Below are 23,052 nucleotides of genomic sequence, written 5' to 3'. Positions count from 1 at the left end.
CGACTCCATCTCGTGTCTCCTCATGGATGCTGGGAGGAGGCGTGGCCATAGTCCAGGGATGTCCCTGCAGATTCAGCCATGCCTCCTCCCAGCATTAGTAAGTACTCAGGAGAGGCGGAGCTGGTGGGCGGGTGAGCAGGTATGGCTGCAGTGCAGCAGCACACTTGTAAAGGTAAAAGATGCCAGCTCCGGGGCTCACTTAGCAACTAGGGGCAGTGGAAGGCTCGGGCCCCAGAGACAACTTGGGCCCCATAGCAGTCGCATCCCCTGTAGCTGTCATGGTAGCTATGCCCATGACCCCCTCCTCTCTAGCAAGAAGCGGCAGTAACAGTGACTCTGAGCATTTGATGGTGTGCAGGTCTCTGGGAAAATGGCATTTTCCTGGTGATTTTCCTTACTGTACATGCGCAGAAAACCAAGAAAATTACCCCCACGTCATTTTTCTGAGACCTGCACACCACGTAGTGTCACTGATGCGGGACTCAGGAGAGGTAAGTATTGAAAATATATGTGCAGGGTATATGGTGTGGGCCTCTTTGAATCCAGAGGCCTACGTGCACTACACACATTGCACCCATTACAGATAAACCACTGATCACTTGTACTGTATATCTGTGTGAGATTGAGTCTGTATACTGTAGGTAGCACAATGGAACTTGGCGTGGAAAACTCTGAGACGGCTGCATCATAACACTTCATATAAATTTTAATTGACTTACAGTAGTTACACACAGATATAAGTGTCATGTATCAAACTGCATAGCCACTAAGATGCCTTTTCATGTAAAAGGTGCATGGGACCCAGCATGCCAAGAGGGGCTATTTGGGGTGACCTCAGCAATAATGAGGTCACTGTGCCTTAACTGACATTGCCAGTGACTTGGGGCAACTCCATACAGTGTAAGTTATATACAAATAAGGGATCACACGTTAGATATGAGAACTTATTTTTATATTTAGTTGTTTTGAAACTCTACTAATTCTAAAATAAAAGAAGCTGAGAATCTGGCTTTTAAGTAGACTTGATTAACTTTGTGCTATTCTTCTAGGAAAATTTGTTTCTTTATATTTCTTTTGGATTCCACAAACAATAAAAAACTATATTTTAACTGTATGAACTCTGCTGACCAGCTCCGATGTTCTATGGGCATCTCAAATAATCAAATATATCTGGATTTGAAACTACACTGTAGGTTGAGCGCACCTCTAAAGTTAATAATGACTTAACTGCTTTGATAATAAGGGGTCTATTCATGAAAAAAAGAAAAATGAATTGATACTTATTAGTTCGATGCGATATGTAGCCGTATTAAGTAGCAGTTCATGTATACTCACCCTTCCTGCAAAGCAGTGCAGTGTCTCGGGCTCCAGCAATGCTCTCTTCTCCGGCGGTCCCCCTCTGCAGTGCTTGGAGTTAGCCAGCAGGTCCATCTGTGCAAGCATTGCCGTCTGACCTCCTGGAAGGCCGCAGTACCTGATGGGATGTCAGGGGGCGGAGCCAGCGCCGGTTGCGGACAGAGAGCAGGGAGTATTGAGCTTCCCTGCAGTTACTGCACCACAATTCAGGTTATGCCATCCTGAGATGGCGTACCTGAACTCCATGGAAAAGTAGAAAAGCTGAGCTTTCTGCTCCTTATTGAATCGCACTCACCATACTAAATTATGGCGATCAGACATGGAGCAAGTGGGGCCGCTGGAGAAGTCAGGGACTTTTCTCTGGTAACCTGCTCTATGAATAGCATGAAGCAGAGAAAAACCCTGTTTTCTACAAAACAGGGCTTTTCTCTGCTTCATGAATTGACCCCTAAGAAAGAGTTGAGCTGGTCTGCATCATCTGCTCCACTTGTTCTGTACAGCACAAAGGCATGGCCGTTCTTTGCTAGGTGCCATCAGCTGCTAGTGATTGCAGAGCTGTATGTTTGCAGTTGTGGTAAAGTAGTTCGCATTTTGGTCAGGTAAGTGAAACTGAGATGTGGCAATTTGGCAACCAACCCAATAGATAGTAGGGGACTAAAAGTCATTATTTATAAATATGTAAATAGATGTATCTAAAAATGTCCATACAATTCAATTACATTTTTTACCATATCACATTATGACATGTACTTGTGACATTTTTAGCTGTGAAAGCTGAAACAAGTTTATTAGGTGAGTGTACAGTATTAGTCTTAATTTGAATGTGAAAATGCAAGTGGGGTGTGTAGGAAATGTATGCTGAGTTGGATTGTGTTGTGTCTGGGTACCTGGAAATTTTTGGTAATGTGCAAGGTGTGTCATTAATTGAACCACATAGTCATTTTGTATTATTAATTTGTGGTGTCCTGTTAAAAAGTATTGAAAGTAGTCCTTACCATTAGATGTGTTTTCATCCTAAGCAGGGAAGAGAATTTACTGGCAGTCAGTCATTTATCTTTCCATAATATAAGTGACTCACCATTGTAACTATCAGTCCTGGAAGGGACACAAATCACAATTAAGAGAATATATGGCATCACCCAAAATCCCTGTTTGAATATTTAAGACTCTTTTTGAGCTATGCAACAGACTGCATTCTTTACTGTTTGAAATCCACTCAGCAAAACATTAGAAATATAATCCTAACAGATTTATCAACTGTGATTGCTACCAGGGGCATCAGAACATTTTTTGGTTGGGGGGCAAGATAAAATCTCAGTTTGGCACCCCTAGCTCCTGGCCACCTTAAACAGGTCTCTTGCACCTGTATGGAATGCTATGGAGCAGCTGGGAGTGGCCCCTTGTACACATTACACCTGGTAGAGCCCCTTATACACATTATGCCAGGTAGAGCCCATTACACACATTATACTAGGTGGAGCTCATTATACACATTACGCCTGGTAGAGCCACTTGTACACATTACACCTGGTAGAGCCCATATACACATTATGCCAGGTGGAGCCCATTATACATATTATGACAGCTATAGCCCATTATACACATTATGCCTGGTAGAGCCCATTATACTCATTACGCCAGGTAGAGCCCCTTGTACACATTACGCCAGGTAGAACCCATTATACATATTATGCCTGGTGGAGCCCATTATACACACGATGCCTTGAAGAGCCCATTATACACATTACGCCTGGTAGAGCCCACTATACACATTATGTCTGGTAGAGCCCATTACACACGATAGATAGATAGATAGATAGATAGATAGATAGATAGATAGATAGATAGATATGGTAAAAAAAAATCAGAAGGATACACTTGCATGAGCTTTCATGAGCAATTACTGTAGAAAACATCAAGGATTTCAGAGAGGTAAACTCACTATTGAGAATGTCAGGCTTCCCTGAACACTGACAGCTCCCATGCCGCATGTAGAGGGGGAGGGCCCAGAGAACGGAGTGCACAGAGAATGCTCTTTACATCATATCACGTCTCACGTGCAGGAACATAAAGTTCAGTGACCGAGGAGAGACAGCCTGTGTGGATGCAGTTGCCAGCTGTTAGTGTCTGAGTCTGAGAAGGGAGAGGGGGAGAATACCCCCACTGCATGCGCTCCTGGGAGGGAGGAAGTGACTGGAGAAGCCGGTGCCACTGCCTGTCATATTTCTAATGGGTACAGCGGCAGCCGGCACAACAGAGCACACTGTAGAGTAGCAGAGCATGGAGAGCACCTCTCCAGCATGGCGCCTCCATGCTTTGGCTGGACGCATCACTGCTAATACAGCACGGGCAGCGCTGAAGATGATGGCTATGGCTGTACAGACGTGTGGGTCTGGGTGGACTGGATGGCGCCTATCTCATGTTTTTGGGGGGATCAAGCTGCCTCCTTGTCCCGCATTCCAATGCCCCTGTCTGCAACTAATCCCCTGATACCTGCATTGATTATGAGGCAGAATGCTAGATATCCATCTGTCACATACTTTTGGTACCTTTACTCTGTTGCAAGTAAAGCATGTTTTCACTTTCTTTTACTCTGAGTCATTCAATGATATACACATGCGCACACACACACACACACACACACACACACACACACACACAAACACACGCTACATTTATACAGTCATGTCTACATAATCACACATCCTTCCTGTCACCAGTTATATATACAGTACTGTATGTGTACAGTACCATTATGTACAACACAACACTGCAATCCATGGCTTGAATGTATCATTATATACATCTGAGTCATTCCGTCTAGACAGGGAAGAACAAAAGAAAACCTCTCACTTTTAAGAATATATATATATATATATATATATATATATATCACATAACATGAAATCCAAAACATCAATAAGCATCGGTTACATAGGTGGAATACTGTAACATACCCACAAAAAACAAATGTATCACAACGGAGAACCTTGCTACATGATAATCATAAAAGCGATCCTGATATAGCAAGTCATAAGAGCAATAAATATTCAGATATCAGTAGCGCATGCAGGGGGGTTCTGAGTACCCAGAAACCCCCCTGACAGATCAAAGTTAGTATTTTTTCCTGAGATGGAGACAACCTTGTCTCCGTGTCTGCAACAGCCGTGGACCCGCAGCCACAATCGGTGCTGCCTGGTCACTGCCGGCTCATGTGAAGTGCTCCCGCATCAGGTGGTATCCATGTACCTGATGCAGAGTGCTGACAGATGAACACATGCAGTGGCCCGGCAGTGTGCTGTGATCACAGCCATGAGCAAGGAGAGATCTGCACCACCGCAGAGTCAGGGAGGATGGAAGCTCTGTAAATATGAAGTGTTTATATACCCGTGTTTGTAAGTATGCTCAGGGCCGGTTCTAAGATTTGTGGCGCCCCGGGCAAAATATGGGGGCGTGGCTTCAATTGGGGGCGTGGTCAACGCGCTGAAAGAAAAAATAAAAATAAATAAAAAGTATACTTACCATCCCCGTTCCTGATCCAGACCCCATCCGCCGGCGGCGCCGCTCTTCTCCTCTCCTCTCCTCAATCTATGGGAGAGACGTTATTACGTCTCTCCCATAGAACAGCATAGACACTAGAGGTCAATTATGACCCCTAGTGTCTGTGCCACTATGCTGTGCGGTGCGCGATGACGTCATCGCGCATCACACAGCAAAGGTCCTCTAGACGAAGGGAAACTAGACCGTAGCGTCTAGTTTCCCTTCACGGAGAGGACCTTTGCTGTGCGGTGCGCGATGACGTCATCGCGCACCGCACAACTAAGGTCCTCTCAATGAAGGGAAACTAGACGCTACGCGTCTAGTTCCCTTCAAAGCGGGGGGGGGCACAGCAGGGCACTGCGGGGGCACAGTGGCGGATCTTGCCCTGGTGCGGCACCCTCCGGAAGGCGGCGCCCCGGGCAAAAGTACCGCTTGCCCGTGGCAAGAACCGCCACTGAGTATGCTGTGTGTATGAATTTGTTGTAAGTATGCTACAGTATGTGCATGTGACTCTGTGTGTGTCTTTGTGTGTCTTTGTAAGTATGTTGGGTGTGCGTACGTACGTACGTACGTACGTACGTACGTTGTATGTCACATATACAATATATAAATACACTGCTCAAAAAAATAAAGGGAACACTTAAACAACACAATGTAACTCCAAGTCAATCACACTTCTGTGAAATCAAACTGTCCACTTAGGAAGCAACACTGAGTGACAATCAATTTCACATGCTGTTGTGCAAATGGAATAGACAACAGGTGGAAATTATAGGCAATTAGCAAGACACTCCCAATAAAGGAGTTGTTCTGCAGGTGGTGACCACAGACCATTTCTCAGCTCCTATGCTTTCTGGCTGATGTTTTGGTCACTTTTGAAAGCTGTCGGTGCTTTCACTCTAGTGGTAGCATGAGACGGAGTCTACAACCCACACAAGTGGCTCAGGCAGTGCAGCTCATCCAGGATGGCACATCAATGCGAGCTGCGGCAAGAAGGTTTGCTGTGTATGTCAGCGTAGTGTCCAGAGCATGGAGGCGCTACCAGGAGACAGGCCAGTACATCAGGAGACGTGGAGGAGGCCGTAAGAGGTCAACTACCCAGCAGCAGGACACTACCTCCGCCTTTGTGCAAGGAGGAACAGGAGTAGCACTGCCAGAGCCCTTCAAAATGACCTCCAGTAAGCCACAAATGTGCATGTATCTACTCAAACGATCATGTGGGTGGTATGAGGGCCCGACGTCCACAAGTGGGGGTTGTGCTTACAGCCCAACACCGTGCAGGACGTTTGGCATTTGCCAGAGAACACCAAGATTGGCAAATTCGCCACTGGTGCCCTGTGCTCTTCACAGATAAAAGCAGGTTCTCACTGAGCATATGTGACAGAGGTGACAGAGTCTGGAGACGCCAAGGAAAATGTTCTGCTGCCTGCAACATCCTCTAGCATGACCAGTTTGGCAGTGGGTCAGTAATGGTGTGGGGTGGCATTTCTTTGGGGGGTCGCACAGCCCTCCATGTGCTTGCCAAAGGTAGCCTGACTGTCATTAGGTACCGAGATGAGATCCTCAGACCCCTTGTGAGACCATATGCTGGTGCGGTTGGCCCTGGGTTCCTCCTAATGCAAGACAATGCTAGACCTCATGTGGCTGGAGTGTGTCAGCAGTTCCACCAAGATGAAGGCATTGATGCTATGGACTGGCCCGCCCGTTCCCCAGACCTGAATTCAATTGAGCACATCTGGGACATCATGTCTCGCTCCATCCACCAACGCCACGTTGCACCACAGACTGTCCAGGAGTTGGCGGATGCTTTATTCCAGGTCTGGGAGGAGATCCCTCAGGAGACCATCCGCCACCTCATCAGGAGCATGCCCAGACGTTGTAGGGAGGACATACAAGCACGTGGAGGCCACACACACTACTGAGCCTCATTTTGACTTGTTTTAAGGACATTACATCAAAGTTGGATCAGCCTGTAGTGTGTTTTTCCACTTTCATTTTGAGTGTGACTCCAAATCCAGACCTCCATGGGTTAATAAATTTGATTTCCATTGATAATTTTTGTGTGATTTTGTTGTCAGCACATTCAACTATGTAAAGAACAAAGTATTTAATAAGAATATTTCATTCATGCAGATCTAGGATGTGTTGTTTAAGTGTTCCCTTTATTTTTTTGAGCAGTGTATATATATTTATGATGTATGTATGTGTAGATGTGTGTGTATGTGCAGTATATATATATATATATATATATATATATATTACTATACATACATACATATTACAGAAAGAAGACCCACACTATGGAAACAGTCTTACTTAATTACATGAGTGCCCTCCTGGAAAACTTGAGACAAATTTTATAAGTATCATATAGTAAGGGTGGCATTCATCAGGCTTTTAACTAATATAGCCTTAGCTTTTAGGTTTCCAACGTTTCAATTGGTATATTATAATTTTTGTCAGGGAACTTATATATGGAAACTCCCCCTTGAAATCATGCGTTTGCCCCTGGATATACCACCCTGACTACCGCACCTTTACAATGTTGAAAATATTAAACATAAATCCAGTATCTGCACATAGATCTAAACATAGCTGAAAAATGAAATCATATCATTTAACCCCTGAAAGGATATCACATTTAGTCTATGTATCCACTCTACTTCCCTTTTGTAATAAAAGTGCATTACGATCACCACCCTTCCATAAAGGAGAAAGCTAAAGAGAAAGCTATGTCTTTGAATAGACAGGATTTAATGATGATGTGCTCCTGCTATGGGAATGAAGTGCAAAAAGTCTGAATGATTTCTTTCTAAGTCTCAATGAGAATGATTTAAACATTAAATTTACCACTGTTTATAGTAAGGAACAAGTACATTTTTTAGACCTCACCATTTATATAGAAAATAATGCCATACAAACCTAAACCTATCATAAACCTAAAGACTCCGATATATACATCTCAACAGACAGTCAACATCACTTAACATGGCTCAAGGGAGTACCGAAGAGTCAGTTCTTGAGGATAAAGTGCAATTGTAGCAAGAAAGGAATCAGATGTTACAGATGAAACTAATTTTTTTTTGGGAAAAAGGTTATAAAGAAAACACATTAGATCAAATAATAGAAGAAACAGAGAAGAAAGAAAGGATTAATACAGGATACGATGCCCAGCACAAACAGCTGGAAAAAATATTCTATAAACACTGGCATCTACTCAAATGGGACCCAGTATTAAACAAAATCATCCCTGCAAAACTGATGTTCATATACCAGAGAGCCAAGAACCTTAAAAATATTTTAGTAAAAAGCGCTTTTCCCATGCCTTCAAAAACTCTGACCAGGACCAAGGGATTCCATCAATGCGGGATGTGTATTGGCTGTAGAAATATAAAGGATACAACTTATAAAATCACACAGAACTCACAATCAATTATGTTTTCATCAAGATCAAGGACTTTATCACCTGTAGTACCAATAATGTAGTCTGCTTGGTGGAGTGCACGTGTGGCCTATCATACATAGGACGAACCACCAGGCCTTTAAAAGTCAGGATCGCTGAACATCTAAGAAATATCAAAAAAGGATTACCAACACATTACCTTTCAAATCATTTAAAAACAGAACACAGTTGTTCAATTAATCACATAAAAAGATTCATTTGTTTGAAACACATCAAAGCTAATTGGAAGGAAAAACTTGCCTGCACAGAAATGCGCACAATATATCAATTAAAAACTCTCAACCCTGGAGGTCTTAACCAGGATTTCGAACTTAAGTGGTTCCTATGATATTTTTTTCACTTTATTAATAATCTTTTCATCATTCTTTCTATTCCAATCAGGAGAACATTTATCGGCATAAACCCTATTCGTTACCATAAATGTTCCTATTATGATTTCTCTCCATCCCTTGCTATGTACCTAAAGTAAAAGATAGGATGGGATCCTACTGGTGGCGCAAAATCAAAGTACAGTGGTGTTTTACCGTAGTGATCACTGTCCGTTAATACTATTAGAGGAGTCCATCAATTTCACAATGAGTGGTCCTCATATGAATTCAATTCCATTAAATGATATGTAAAAAAACACAAATGGTATAAAGAAGTTCAGTAAAAGTTCCAGAAAGAATCGATAAAAGAGGGTGACTTCTGCCCGGACTCCTTAGACTATGGTGATTCGGGAAGTGTGGTAGTATCTGTATAGGTTCACCCCTGTGTCGAAGGTAAAAGTAGCTCCTCACATGTGTGCTTACTTTCATACACCCCAGACAAAACCTATAAAGGTTTCTTTTAAAGCCTCTAAGTGGAATACTTCTTGTAATCGAATTTAATGTGGCACAGATATTCACATAATAATTCTTCTGAAAATCATGCTCACATCCGTGCTTACTACAAAAGACGCCGTTCTTCCATATAACGGTTTCTTTTTTCAGCAGGCTGACTTGTCGTCCTCACTCACTTCATGACTTCGTATTAGGCTTGGTATTAAGCACAAACACGAAGGGATGTATGAGGATTCATGTAAATTTATTATTAAAATTTCTTAAAAATAGATTCTGGTTGATATACCACAACAAAGACCAGCAAAACAGATGTTATACAGCACAATCCAACAGTGAAATACTAGTTATTTGATAAAGACTAACTAGTAGAAACGTGTTGGTGGAGCATGTGAAGGTTTGAAGTACCACTCTAACCAGTTCTTTCAGCAAGAAAGCGGTGAGATATCCCAGGTTAACATCTTATTTCACTGTTGGATTGTGCTGTATAACATCTGCTTTGCTGGTCTTTGTTGTGGTATATCAACCAGAATCTGGTTTTAAGAAAATTTTTATAATAAATTTACATGAATCCTCATACATCCCTTCGTGTTTGTGCTTAATACCAAGCCTAATACGAAGTCATGAAGTGAGTGAGGACGACAAGTCAGCCTGCTGAAAAAATAAACCGTTATATGGAAGAACGGCGTCTTTTGAAGTATGCACGGATGTGAGCATGATTTTCAGAAGAATTATTACGTGAATATCTGTGGCACATTAAATTCGATTACAAGAAGTATTCCACTTAGATGCTTTAAAAGAAACCTTTATAGGTTTTGTCTGGGGTGTATGAAAGTAAGCACACATGTGAGGAGCTACTTTTACCTTCGACACCGGGGTGAACCTATACAGATACTACCACACTTCCCGAATCACCATAGTCTAAGGAGTCCGGGCAGAAGTCACCCTCTTTTATCGATTCTTTCTGGAACTTTTACTGAACTTTTTTATACCATTTGTGTTTTTTTACATAATGTTTAATGGAATTGAATTCATACGAGGAGCACTCATTGTGAAATTGATGGACTCTTCTAATAGTATTAATGGACAGTGACCACCACGGTAAAACACCACTGTACTTTGATTTTGCGCCACCAGTAGGATCCCATCCTATCTTCTATTTTTGTATAATCTCCCATAGGTGTGTGTGGTGACACATCAGGGTAGGACCCTACGTAAGACAGCAAAGAGAGTGCGCAAGAACATACCTTAAATGTCATTTTCATATGTACCTAAAGTGCATCTCTCCACTATAGATTGCCATCTGAAAATGTTCCTTTTACATTTTATCATTATCATGGAATCAGTAGAATAATAATATTATTTATTTTCATTCCAAACGTTTCAATTTTTTTACCCTCCATCCATTTGTTCTTAAAGTGCATTTCTTCATTATAGGTATTCATGTGAAAAAAAAAGCATGTTACTCTGGACGAACATATTTGAAACCATTTGCTAAGGTTTGGGAACAAGAAACACACTACCCTAGAATAACTTCGTATTATGGTTATTGGTTACTTTGGTAACTGACAACTAGTATCCCAAACCTTATTGTCATAGCGGTGCCAGACACTTCCGGACGCAGCTGTTTACACATTCATGGAGACTACATCCCCCAGAAACCGTAGCGGTTTATGCCAACTTCCGCCCGTGGGGAACAGTGCCTACTTTACCCCTAAACACTTCCAGTTACGGCCATGTATACCTATTTCAAGGAGTCTACTTTTCCCAGAAATCCCAGGGATTTATACCTACTTCCGGCCGCGGTGAACAGCGTCCACCAGAGAACACTACATTTCCCATGATGAATATTGGTCACTTCCGGGAGCTGTGTTTTTTCAATAAACCTTAACAGGGGACAGTTCATTGATTAATGAAAGACTGTATTTTTTTCCCCACTCCTCGTTTACATCCTGATCTGATTTTTAGAGGAATTAACCACCTTATTTGACTTTTATTAACTTTTGATCGCTTTCTGTTTTTACAGGAACAGGAAGTGATGTCGTGATCACTAAACAGTCACTTGCTATAAATTGCTCATCAGGACACCTAGCACCAGACTTGATAAAGAGTTTTTAACTCAAAACGCAGTGGATGGAAAATCCCTTGGCTGCTGTGTGTTATGATTCCAGTACTCTGGTCTGGGGAGATCTTATAGCAAGGACCCGAGTACTGGAACATAATGCTGGGAAAGGGAGTGGGAACGGAAATAGCCCCTGGCGCCCTAACTCCGTTGTCTCGCCCGTGCTGTCAGAAATCTCTTGCGAAACTATGGTTGCTTGAGCCCATGGCAGCCGCGTTTGAATGGCGGATTACGTCTGCCCAACTCCGATGCCCCCTCAGGTCTTAATGGGAGACAAAGAGAAATCCGAGACAGGGTGATAACAAGGGGCCCTCTAACTAAGCAACAAGCCAGGGACTACAAGCTAACCTAAAACTAGAATATGTTGCTGAAAAACCGCCAGGGAAAAGGACAACCAAAATACCCACTTGTCCACTCTCCTACCCGGCACCTCCGAGTTCCGGAGAGGACTTGTGGAAGCGGAAACCTCCGCAAATGCTCCGAAACAGAATACAAAATTAAGCGGGCTGAGCCGCAGCACACGGCAGAGCCGCAACTCACGAACACCACACGAGATTCTCTGGCGACGGTTGCGGACAATTGGGGACCAGAGACTTCTTGGGATGAGATGACAACTCCAAGATTCAGGAACTCTGAGGACAGGAATGACCGGACACAGCAGGACTGGAACAGACGTTCAGCAAACCTAAGCAGCATGCAGGAAGCTATTACCGGCGTCTGTGTGAAGCACTGAGAAGGTATTTATCAAGGAGTCCTCCAATCAGATGTTCAGAGCCTGATTACCCTAAATGCCGTGCAGCTGCCCTGCTGCACGCCCAGAAGACCAGTGTGTGTGTGTTACTGGATTGACCCTGCAACGGGGAACGCGGTCCGCCCGTGGCGTCCCCGTTGCTAGGGTCCAGGCGGCTCAGCGCGCCCGGCGTCCCTGCGTTGCTAGGGAGCCGGCAGCTAAGCGCGCATGTCGTCTCAGCGTTGCTAGGGACCCGGCGGCTAGCACGCTCGACGTCCCTAGTTGCTAGGCGCCGGGCCGCGAGGACATCGCGGACCACGGCCCCTAACCGTAGCCCCCCCTTGAGGAGGGGTCAAGGAACCCCTAACGCCAGGTTTCTGAGGAAATTCCCGAAAAAATGCCCTCTTGAGCTTAGGGGCATGAAGATCCTTATCCATGACCCAAGACCTTTCCTCCAGACCATAGCCTTTCCAGTGAACTAAAAAATAAAGCCGATCCCGGGACAATCTTGAATCAAGAACTTTCTCTACCAAGAACTCCTGTTGTCCCTGTACAACCACTGGAGATCTACCCTGAGAAATCCTCCGAGGAAATATACTAGAAGAAACGTATTGTTTCAACAGGGAACAGTGAAAAGTATTTCCAATCTTGAGAGATCTTGGTAAACGTAGCCGAAAAGGCAACTGGGTTGACCTTCTTAATAATAAGAAACGGTCCAATAAATTTGGGTCCCAGTCTAGCCAAGGATTGTCTAAGCCTGATGTTGCGAGTTGACAACCACACCTTATCTCCCACCTTAAAAGTGCAAGGACGTCGGAGCCTGTCAGAAAATTTCTTCACTCGGAAGGCCGCTTTTCTGAGAGCAAGGTGCACTTTTTTCCAAATTGCTCTGAGATGGGAGGTCAAGGTTAGCGAGGAGACTGGAGAATGACGAAAAAAAGAATTGGCTCTGGGGTGAAAACCAAAAACTGAAAAGAATGGAGACTCTTTGGTGGAGGAATGACAAGAGTTATTGTAAGCAAAATCAGCCAAAGGGAGAAACTCGGACCAATCATTCTGGAGTTTGGCTGAATACAAATATTGTTTTAATGACTGGTTAACTCGTTCGGTTTGCCCGTTAGACTGTGGGTGGTAACCAGATGTTAAAGACAGTTTCATCTTCAATGAAGCACAAAAACATTTCCAGAATTGTGCGATGAATTGTGGACCCCGATCAGAAACAATATCAGTGGGCAAACCATGAAGCCTGAACACATGGCGGAGGAACAAAACTGCCAACCCTTGAGCAGAAGGCAATCGGGGAAGAGCAATAAAATGAGCCATTTTACTAAAACGGTCCACTACCACCCAAATGACTCGGAATCTGGCTGAAAGGGGAAGGTCAACCACAAAATCCATGGAAATATGAGTCCATGGCCTGAGAGGAACAGCTAAAGGCATGAGTTGCCCGATAGGCAACGAACGAGGAACCTTATGCTGTGCACAAACCTGACAGGATTGGACGAATTCCTTAACATCTTTAGAAAGACTAGGCCACCACAATGAGCGAGAGACTAACTCCAATGTCTTAGTGATTCCCGGATGCCCTGAGACTTTGTTGTCCTGAAATTCAGTTAAAACAGTGGCTCTCAAAAATTCAGGGACATAAAGACGACCAGCAGGAGTAAGTCTAGGAGCTTGGTGTTGAAGCTGGTTTAACTGGGTAAATAAATCCTGTGTGAGGCCTGCCCGGATGACCGAAGATGGAACTATGGGGGTAACAACAGGAGTGCTATTGTGAAGCGGAAGAAAGCTACGTGACAGGGCATCAGCTTTCGTATACTTGGAACCAGGCCTGAAAGTGATTATAAACCTGAAACGGGTAAAAAATAATGCCCAACGTGCCTGCCGAGCATTAAGCCGTTTAGCTGATTCAATATATTGCAGGTTCTTATGGTCAGTCAAAACCGAAATAGTATGTTTAGCTCCCTCCAGCCAATGCCTCCACTCCTCGAAAGCCCATTTCACCATCAGTAACTCCCGATTACCAACGTCATAGTTGGATTCAGCGGAGGAGAATTTCCTGGACATAAAGGCACAAGGATGTAACTCCAGAGACTCCGGATCTTCTTGAGAAAGGACAGCCCCCACTCCAACCTCTGAGGCATCAACCTCCACAACAAAGGGCAATTCCGGATTAGGATGTCTGAGGACTGGAGCCGAGACAAAGGCTTGTTTCAAGGCCTGGAAGGACAACTCAGCTTCATGCGACCAGTTGGTAGGATCCGCTCCTTTTTTTGTCAGAGCTACTATGGGAGCAACCAGGTCAGAAAAAGAATGAATGAACCTCCTATAATAATTCGCAAACCCTAAAAAGCGCTGAATTGCTTTTAAATTAGTGGGTTGCGCCCAATTAAGGATGGCCTGGAGCTTCTTTGGTTCCATAGAAAATCCCTGAGGAGAAATTATGTACCCTAAAAAAGATACTTCTGTGATGTGAAAATCACACTTTTCCAGCTTGGCATATAAGTGATTCTCACGTAACTTTTGAAGAACCAGACGCACCTGGGTAACATGTTGTTCCATCGATTCAGAATAAATCAAGATGTCGTCTAAATAAACGACCACGAATTTCCCTAGGAAGTCACGGAGAACATCGTTAATGAGGTCTTGAAAAACTGCCGGAGCATTAGACAGGCCGAACGGCATCACCAGGTATTCATAGTGACCCGACTGAGTGCTGAAAGCCGTCTTCCACTCATCCCCAGATTTAATTCGGATGAGGTTGTAAGCTCCTCTAAGGTCAATTTTAGAAAAAATCACAGCAGAACGTAACTGATCAAAAAGCACAGAAATTAACGGCAAAGGAGTTTTTTATGGAGATCTTATTCAGGGCTCTAAAATCAATGCATGGTCTGAGCGAGCCATCTTTTTTCTCCACAAAGAAAAAACCTGCACTTAAAGGGGATTTTGATGGTCTAATAAATCCCTTCTTTAGGCTTTCCTGAACATAATTATTCATGGCCGTGGTTTCCGGCCCGGACAAGGCATATAATCTCCCCTTAGGCAAGGTGGCACCTGGAACTAGCTCAATTGCACAATCATAAGGCCGATTGGGAGGTAGACTGTCCGCATTGCCTTTGTAGAAGACATCGGCAAACTCCTGGTATTCCACAGGAATGAGCTCTGGGACGACTGCTGCAACTCTGACTGGATACGAAATACATTCTTTAGCACAAAAAGTACCCCATTGGGAAATCTCCCCGGACCGCCAATCAATGGTGGGATTATGAAAGGCAAGCCAAGGGTGACCTAAAACAACAGGAACTGCCGAGCAATGTGTAAGGTAGAATTCAATATCTTCGGAATGTAAGGCTCCTACTGTAAGTACTACTGGAGGTGTACGGTGAGTAATCACCCCATTGGAAAGCGGACCCCCATCCAAGCCGTGCACGGTGATACATCTATTTAAAGGTAACTGCGGAATACCTAAGGTCTTAGCCTAAGTTAAATCCATAAAGTTTCCTGCAGCTCCACTGTCGACAAAAGCCGACACCAAAGAACTGAGGCTGCCAAAGGAAACCTTAACAGGGACTAAAAGAGAGTTGTTCGAGGAGATAAGCTGCAGACCTAAGTGAACCCCCTCACAATTCACCTGGTCAGAGCGTTTCCTGACTTGTTTGGGCAGTTACGAGCAAAATGTCCCTTATCCCCACAGTACAAACAAAGACCGGATTTTTGTCTTCTGGTTTTTTCCTCTGGAGACAGCCGGGAGAGACCCATCTGCATGGGCTCCTCGACGTCCTCTGGGAAGGTATATACACAAGGACTAGACCTTACAGTTGTTCCTCTTTCAGTCCTCCGCTCTCGGAGACGACGATCAATCTTTATAGCAAGCTCCATGAGTTTATCGAGAGTCTCAGGAGCGGGGTACTGGAGGAGACTGTCTTTAATAAATTCAGATAAACCGAGGCGAAACTGACTGCGCAGGGCCGGGTCATTCCAGCCACAGTCGTTCGACCAACGGCGAAACTCGGTACAATAAACCTCCGCAGGATTTCTACCCTGTTTGAGAGCGCACAGATGACTCTCAGCAGACGCCTCTCTATCTGGGTCATCATATAAGAGCCCCAATGACTTAAAAAAGGCGTCTACAGATAACAACGCAGGATCCTCAGCTTTTAAACCAAATGCCCAAGTCTGTGGATCCCCCTGAAGTAAAGAAATAATAATCCCAACCCGCTGAGATTCATTACCAGAGGATGTAGGTCTTAAACGAAAATAAAGTTTACAGGCTTCTTTAAAATTAAAAAATTCTTTTCTGTCCCCGGAAAATCGGTCGGGCAAATGCATCTTTGGTTCAGGGACTACCTTCGGGGAGGCTCGCAAAAGATCTTCCTGCGATCTCACCCGAAGAGAAAGATCCTGAACCATTTGAGTAAGTTCTTGAATCTGGTAGACTAAGAGCTGACCGGGATTTGGCCCTAACCTGTCGGATTCATGAGGCCGATAAACTCTCACAAAAACAGAATGAGAAAAAATTAAACCCTGTTTAATTTTAAGTTTTGGTATGGCCGGTAATAATGTTATGATTCCAGTATTCTGGTCTGGGGAGATCTTATAGCAAGGACCCAAGTACTGGAAGGGAATGCTGGGAAAGGGAGTGGGAACGGAAATAGCCCCTGGTGCCCTAACTCCGTTGTCTCGCCCGTGCTGTCAGAAATCTCTTGCGAGACTATGGTTGCTTGAGCCCATGGCAGCCGCGTTTGAAGGGCGGATTACGTCTGCTCAACTCCGATGGCCCCTCATGTCTTAATGGGAGACAAAGAGAAATCCGAGACAGGGTGATAACAAGGGGCCCTCTAACTAAGCAACAAGCCAGGGGCTACAAGCTAACCTAAAACTAGAATATGTGCGGAAAAACTGCCAGGGAAAAGGACAACCAAAATACCCACTTGTCCACTCTCCTACCCGGCACCGCCGAGTTCCGGAGAGGACTTGTGGAAGCGGAAACCTCCGCAAATGCTCCGAAACAGAATACAAAATTAAGCGGGCTGAGCCGCAGCACACGGCAGAGCCGCAACTCACGAACACCACACGAGATTCTCTGGCGACGGTTGCGGACAATTGGGGACCAGAGACTTCTTGGGATGAGATGACAACTCCAAGATTCAGGAACTCTGAGGACAGGAATGACCGGACACAGCAGGACTGGAACAGACGTTCAGCAAACCTAAGCAGCATGCAGGAAGCTATTACCGGCGTCTGTGTGAAGCACTGAGAAGGTATGTATCAAGGAGTCCTCCAATCAGATGTTCAGAGCCTGATTACCCTAAATGCCGTGCAGCTGCCCTGCTGCACGCCCAGAAGACCAGTGTGTGTGTGTTACTGGATTGACCCTGCAACGGGGAACACGGTCCGCCCGTGGCGTCCCCGTTGCTAGGGTCCAGGCAGCTCAGCGCGCCCGGCGTCCCTGCGTTGCTAGGGAGCCGGCGGCTAAGCGCGCATGGCGTCCCAGCATTGCTAGGGACCCGGCGGCTAGCACGCTCGGCGTCCCTAGTTGCTAGGCGCCGGGCCGCGAGGACATCGCGGCCCGGCGCCTAACACTGTGAAGTTACGCTGCTCATCTGGAGAAAGGTATGACCCTTATGCTTTTTGGTTTAACCATTTTAGGAACTGGTCCTTTTTTGGGTTGAATATAGATTGGGTCATTCCTGTCCTCCAGATGGGGTGGAGTCTCATACTGCCAAAGTGTTGCTTTTTTAAGAAAGGAAAACTATCTTAATAAATTGTTTTATCTTAATAAATTGTTGTATATTTTAATTTCAACACCCACCGACGTCTCTATGAGCAGAAAAAGATACCTTGATGTGATTGAAACATTTCACTTAATCCGTGAGTACTGGTACGCATTTTCTGCTGTACAAAAAGGTACCTTTATAAGAACATGTCATCTTCTTTCTATGTGAGTTAGGTGCGCATTTGAGAGCATCCTTATTGCAGAGTATATCTAACCAAGGACTTACACCATCCTCACATCCCCATGTCACTGTAAAGAAACCTTGATAGGTCCATTTACATTGCACACTGTGTAAGTTAAGGTGCGCACCTAAGATTATCCCAAACCAACAAGCCAACTGTTATATCAGTTTAATCTCATTTTCACAAAAAGTGGTTTGAAATTATGAGGGAGACAGGAAAAGGCCTATCCAAATAGAACGTTCAAGCACTACCACTAAAAGGACTGCAGTTTGTTTGCAGGTTTCCAACATACATTATCTGTTATCCTAAGATAGGTTTTTTATAATGTCAGTTTGAGCTAATTGATCATCACCTATTGACCTACCTTATCTCCTGAAATCTCATTACATGTCACTTACGAAAATCCGAGAACATTTTCCATAACTGTTGACGAGCAAAGAACAAGAACGAAAGATTGCCACTCACCATTTGCCGGATAAGTTTTCTTTCCAGTACATTCATTTCACCTTCACTCCATAATAATTTTTATTACCATTTACATCTCAGCGCCAACTTGCACTCCCAGTTCCACTCTATTTATTTACTTCTAGGGTGGTATATCTGAATATTTATTGCTCATATGACTTGCTATATGAGGATCATTTTTATGATTATCATGTAGCAAGGTTATCCATTCTGATACATTCGTGTGTGTTTGTTTTTTTGGGGGCGGGGTATGTTATTCCATATATGTAACCAATGTTTATTGATGTTTTGGATTTCATGATATGTGATTAATGTCATTGTTATTTTGTATCGTTTTTAGGTATATTGATTGCCATGACGATACATGCTGACGTGTGGCATGCTGATGCATGCTGACGTTATTCTGCTGTGCCAGTACTCCAAGATGGTCTCCCATGCTGGAGATCATGGCAAATACAATTTTCAGTTCATGTGGGTGACAAGGGATATAAGGTGAGCTTTTTGATGTGTTTGTTTAATCCTGATAAAAATCCTTGATGTATTGAAATGTTGATCATACCGCTGGAGTCTGTGAGTTTTTTGTCAAGTGTTTGGAGTGCCACACCTTTGCTAGTATCTACATTTCAATATGCTGATGGCACCCAAACCAGTTCTTTATGAAGTGGAGTGCCGGGTTATTTGTTTATTGTATTGGTTCATGTTTTGCGTGAACAGGACTAGGGCACCCTCGCCATTTAGTCTGTCCCTAAGGATCATTCGCCTGGACTGAGTTTGTTTTAAAGCCCATATCTGCAGGATTATGCCATTTATGTCCAGCTGAATGGTTTGCACTTGCACTTTAATTGTTTATGGTTGCACTAATTGCACATTTTGCACAATACTGTAATTGTTGAAGATCACAGATTTTACTGCTACTGTTGCTCATACATTATGGCAGTATCAGCTGATATATTGGAGGATCATTTTAATCCTATGTTATTACCAACACATTAAATTTTTAGTTATTCGGAATCTGATACAGAAGGCATTTTGCATCAGGAGCATATGACTGATGAAACTGAAGCTCTTTCTAATGATGTTATCTATCGGGATCTCTTAATGTATAAAAAGTGAGAAATTGACTTTCATCTGCATGCAGTGTCATTGAGCGATTATTATCGTGCAAAACAGATTCCAAGGGGGTTCAGGGTTCAAAATTGTCCCACTATCGGATGTTTTGATCCAACGTTTTGTAAGAAATGAATCAGCATTTTAAACAAATGCCCGTTCGATCTGATGCTGCTTGTCATTGAACAAGCTAAGAAGGAACACACAATTATACAAAGCAAAATTGTGGAGTATGAATCTAAACATTTCTCTTGTTTACAGTATGATCCTGAGACCGATTGGTTGAATAAATTAGGTAATCAATTGACCATTTACAAAATAAATATATTAAAGTTCAAACATGAGAAACTTCAAAAGGTCAATCTTGACTATGAGCACCATCAAGTCTACAGGTGATTGACAGGCAATAATCCTAAAAATGATAGTGGTGGGGAGCATAAACCTTTTTTTCGTAGAAATTGGTACCCAAAACTGAATCCTCCCAAGATGGCACCAGCACAGCAAGTGAAGCTGATAAACCTAAAACCACTTACAAGAACAAAATTAAGAATGTTATTCCTTTAGCAGTGGCTACCGGAAACAGGGGCAGACTAGATCCAGAAGATACAATAGGCAAGGGGTCCAAAACAGGAGACAAAAACATGGGCACAAAACCACCAATACAATCCAGGAAGAATTAGTCTTTAATCTTTCTTCTTATGATTTAAGTGCAAGTGAAACTAGCTTGCTATCTAAAGGATTATCATTTACTGCATAATTTTATAGTTTTAGATGGCAAATAGAAAAATGTAGCTTACAGAGATAATTAAAAGTGAAGGAGTTTTTTCACAAAAGAGAAACACTTCTAATACCATCTGCAAAGAAACCATTGCTGTCTCAATTGAAATGTTTGCAGAAGAGATCGAATTTTGCCCCCCTCCGAATAATGCACCCTAATCTGTCTCCGCTTCAACGAGAAGCGATTAAGACCTTATCACAAAATTGACAATTGATAATCCGTCCAGCGGATAAAGGGGGTGGGGTGATCCTTCAAGATTTATAGGACTATAAAGCTGAAATTAGGGGATCCATCTGTTTATTGTAAAATGAAGGGAGATTCAACTGCTCAAATTTACCCAATAACTTTGGGAGGTGCTTAATAATGCAAAAGATGTGGAACTCATTTATGACTCCATATTTGATGATTTGCTCTCCAAATTTCCGATTTTGCCAGTTTTATACACACTACCTAAGATCCACAAGGGGATGACTCCACCACCTGGGCATCCTATAGTGTCGGCATGGGGATCTTTATTCCAGCTGACATCAATCTTATTGGATACCATTCTTCAATCGCTTGTGCTAGAACATCCCTTCTAAACAAAATTACATTTATTAAATTCTATACCTGAGGGGGCATGGTTTGTAACAGCAGACATATCTAGTTTTTATACCATCATCCCTCATTGTGAGGGGTTAGCTGCTGTTAAGGAAATGCTAATAAAATGTGGTTAATATTCTTAGATTCATGTGGAATGTTTGATTCAAATGTTTGAACTGGTATTGACAAAGAATTATTTTATGTTTAACAACAAAATTTACCTTCAAGTAACTGTGTGTGCCATGGGATCTTCTATAGCCCGCAATTACGCCAATTAATTTATGTTTGGTGTGGAGCAATCAGTGTTTTTTGATAATCCGATGATTGCTGAAGAATTCTGCTGTATACCAGATTCATTGATGATTTATTTTTGATTTGGTTAGGTTCCAAGGTGGAACTTAAATTGCTTTTGACAGAGCATAATGCCTCCGATTCACCTGTAAAATTTACATTTTAAATGCCCCAACAAGAGATTAAGTTTCTTGATGTTAGAATTATGAATGCTAGTGGCAGAATTGTTACAACATTATTATCTAATTACACAGACAGGAACACACTGTTACATTTTCAAAGTTGTCATCCCCTGAGCCTTAAAATGGGTCTACCATATTTTCAGATGGTTAGAATCAGGAGAATTAATAGTGATATGACTACAGCATCTTCTCCAATCGATTGGTTGATAGATATCTATAGTTCATCTAAAAGGTTATGGCCCATCATTACTTCAGATAAGGATTTAGGATTGACATATATGTCTTTAATGTCGTGTTATTCATTCCCTAAAAACTTAGGAGATTTGTTGGTGAAAACAGACATTTCGGATAATAGTAGCATGGGTAGTAAAAACGTTATGGCCATTAAAAGGAATGGTTGTTTTAAATGTTCCTGCACCACCTATAGCTTCCTTTTAGCTGGTGATACTGTCTGCCATCCCCATCTGGGTATTAAATATAAAATTAGATTTCATCTGACCTGCTAAAGTGTTTTTGTGGTCTTCCAATTGATTTGCATCTGTGGACTCTCATATTGTATATTGGGAAAACACAGAGAAAATTCAAGGAGAGGATGAGTGCTCATTGCTCATCTATTCGTTTGGCTTTGGCAAGTGGAACTAGTGACCAGCCTGTGGTTCGCAACTTTGTTCTTGCCAAACACTCACTTCATAGTCTAAAATATAGAATGATTGATCACATCCCTTCTTTACAGAGGGGATGTGATCGTAATGCACTTTTATTACAAAGGAAGCAGAGTGGATACATAGACTAAATGTGATATCCTTTAAGGGGTTAAATGATATGATTTTATTTTCCAGCTTTGTTTAGATCTATGTGCAGATACTGGATTTATGTTTAATATTTTCAACATTGTAAAAGTGCGGTAGTCAGGGTGGTATATCTGAATATTTATTGCTCTTATGACTTCCTATATAAGGATCGTTTTTATGATTATCATGTAGCAAGGTTCTCCATTGTGATACAATTTTTTTTTGGTGGGGTATGCTATTCCATATATGTAACCAATGCTTATTGATGTTTTGTATTTCATATTATGTGACTAATGTCATTGTTATTTTGTATCATTTTTCAATATATTGATTTCCATGATGATGCATGCTGACGTGCGGCGTGCTGATGCGCGCAGATGTCATTGTTCTGATCCAGTACTCCGAGATGGCCTCCCGCATTGGAGATCGTGGCAAATCTGATTGTCAGTTCATGTGGGTGACAAGGGATATAAAGTGAGCTTTTTGATGTGTTTGTTTAATCCTGATTATAATCCTTGATGGATTGAAATGTTAATCATACTGCCGGTGTCTGTGAGTTTTTTTTGTCAAGTGTTTGGAGTGCCGCACCTTTGATATATATATATATATATATATGTATAGTGAGTGAGGATATTAATGTTTTTACTTACGTGGAAATATCTATCTATATATATATATATATATATATATATATATAGAAGACAGGTAAGTGCGGCACTCATGGAATCCAGCAAATGAAGACAGACAGAGTCACTGTTGTTCAATCAACGTTTCTATCACAGAATGATGTTCATCAGGATACAAAAAGTACAAAGATACAACTTACCACTACTTGTACCCTTCACCAAGCGCACAAGTAACGCTGA

Source organism: Pseudophryne corroboree, chromosome 1 (assembly GCF_028390025.1).
Source record: "Pseudophryne corroboree isolate aPseCor3 chromosome 1, aPseCor3.hap2, whole genome shotgun sequence".
Classification (NCBI taxonomy): Eukaryota; Metazoa; Chordata; class Amphibia; order Anura; family Myobatrachidae; genus Pseudophryne; species Pseudophryne corroboree.
The sequence above is the reverse complement of the archived record's forward strand: the minus strand, read 5'-3'. Positions refer to the sequence as shown.